Below are 2,640 nucleotides of genomic sequence, written 5' to 3' on the forward strand. Positions count from 1 at the left end.
TCCACAAAGATGCCTTCCTAGGTAATAATCAAATGTTATGGCCTTTGATTTTCTAAAGTGGTATATAATAACCTGTCCATCTGAATAATGTGTTCATATCTTTTGCAAAATAACAACAGTATTACCATTTAACATTATTAGGTACTTACCTTGTGCTTCTGAGATAGTTACCATTATCCCCTTGTCACAGATGGAGCAAAGTTTAAAGAGTAAATAACATGCCCAAGGTCAGAAAGCTAATATACAGCAAAACTGGGAGCAAAATCAGGTCATTTGACTGCAAAGCCCATATTTCTTCCTCCTACATTTTCAGAGTACCTACTATGAGCCCTGCACAGTGCTGGGATGTTCTCTCCATATTGTATCAACTTTTTAATTTCTGTGATTCATTTCATCCCAAAATGAAAACTCTGCTAAAACTGTATTTTTTCTTTCTATCTTAGGTGCCAGGCAGAAGAGACAAACAGTGCCCAGTTTTATCAGTATGTCTTTCTTTTGTTGTTGTTCTGTATGTTTTGTTCGTAGTGTATCTATCCTCTGTTTTCCTCAGATGATCTCTCCTTTTAAGCTTTAAGGTTTTGTTTTGTGTTGTGTTTATCTTAGAAGCTACTCAAATTTTTTCTTTTACAAATAGGTGAGGTACAAGTGCAGGCATTTCTGCTTTATTGTCATAAATGGGTTCTAGAAAAAGCTCATATCCAACATAATCGTACACTAAAAGTAATAGGGTTTATTGGGAAAGTAGAAGTAGGGCAGATGAATTCAAAACCTGTGAAGGCTTGTAACAAGTACCCTATCCCAAATAATAGTGATATTAAAATTCTAGCCCAGTTAACTTTCTCAGACACGTGTGCTTAAAATTTCATTCATTCTTCACATACTTAGATTCTGTGCTTCTGTTTCCTTGTGGCAGCCCTCGTTAACACTCTTCTCTAATACAGACCAACTTCACCAAAATCCAAGATATGATCTAGGGGTAGTCACCTTCACCAATCTTTTTGGGGGGTAAGTGGAGGGTGGTGACTGAAACGGAATGGCTTTCACAGCATTTTCACCTGCACTAGCAGCCTTTCCAGATAGCGTCACTTGAGCAAAGAATAGTGATTCTGGATGACACAAAACCAGGCACTTTTGCACTAAAGGAAGGGATGTTTCTAATTTGAGTTTTTTCTAACTTTCTTCACACATTCCTAAGAATTTCCCTTTTATTGTGAAAAAGTTTGCTCTTGACTTCAAAATATTAACATGCTAGACAACATCCCATATGAGCCACCTAGACTTTGAAGCTATTCTGATATCAGGGACAGATTCAGGTTTTGTGACACATGAAGTTGCTATTCCTTCAAAGTTCTTCTTTAAGAATGTCAAACTATAAATAGCAAATTTAATTGAAAAGTCCCTATTTTATTTACTTATTTATTTATATTACATATATTAGCATGTGCAACCTTATCCAGAAGAGAAAGTAATATTCTTACATGGACAAATGTATTTTTGTTTTTTGTAAATGCATATCACATATATTTTTATTATTGTAGTCATAAATTATATGCTGCCTTTTTTTCCATTTCACATTATTTCATTACATATTTCCATGAAATGACAAAGTCTACAGATGTGAATTAGTTGCTATATAGTGTTTTATATCCAAAACTATGATTAGATGCTATGAAGTAGGTGGCAATGCCTTAACTGCATGCATGTTTTTAGGTCTGAGGGCCTCTTCTATCCTTGTCAAGGGGAATGCTAACCTTCTTTCCTTTCATGGAACGTGAAAAGTGACTAATCATTTACAATTTAGAATAATGGGAAAATAAATCACAATGATTTACAAATTTTAAAATGCTGATAACTGCTAAAACTTTCACAAGATCCAGGAAAACTAAACATTTTCATTAATTAACTGGCCTGGTCCATCTCTATAATACTTTTCTAACTATATTTTTGTTTGTATCTTCTTTGATCATGTCTTTGTATGATAACAAAATGGTAATATTTTCTATAGAGAAAATAAAGTTCAGTCTTCTCAAGCAAGATCTACCAAAATTTATTTTTTTCTTATTAATAGTTTAGAAAAATTTCTTTCAACTCCACTATTTGTTATTGTAATGTCTTGTACGTGGTTAGAATTATTGCCACTTTGGGGAAGATATTTATCAAGTTTCTTTCATGCATAAGCTGTAAAACTGCAAGATTGTGAGGCTCTTCAAGTTTTCCTGTGCAGTGACTGGTCTAAATATATCTGGGATTTTCTACACTCACTAACAAGTTTATTGTTGATGTCCTTGCTCTAATGGTATATTATGAGTTTTTTTAATCTTTGTCAATGACTGTCCTTTGTGTCAAATTAGAAGGAAGTTTTAATATTTCTCCAATGTGTTCATATGGTTCTCTGCTTTCATTAACTGGATTATCAACCAACCAACAGCCTACTCATTAATTCTGTTAAAAGTGTATCTCTTGCTGTCAATGAATTTCTGCTGTTGGTATGTTGGTTGCTGCTTCTGGATATGATCCACTAGCTCCCAGTCTGCATTGGTTGCTCATTACAAAGCCACTAATTCTCAAACTTTAGTTACTGCATACTTTACAGAAAAGTCTGACGGGGCAGGGAGTGATGGTCAATCCATGGAAATTAAT

The 2,640-nt window shown here is 34.1% G+C and overlaps 1 non-coding gene across 1 annotated transcript; it reads right to left on the reverse strand.

The window, feature by feature from the left end:
* Positions 1–1,647: 1,647 nt before the first annotated feature.
* Positions 1,648–1,773, reverse strand: LOC138389027 (U6atac minor spliceosomal RNA). The gene has a single exon (XR_011234471.1). It is a non-coding gene; the product is annotated as a U6atac minor spliceosomal RNA (small nuclear RNA).
* Between the last annotated feature and the right edge of the window lie 867 nt (positions 1,774–2,640).

This window comes from Eulemur rufifrons, chromosome 7, assembly GCF_041146395.1.
Source record: "Eulemur rufifrons isolate Redbay chromosome 7, OSU_ERuf_1, whole genome shotgun sequence".
Lineage (NCBI taxonomy): Eukaryota > Metazoa > Chordata > Mammalia > Primates > Lemuridae > Eulemur > Eulemur rufifrons.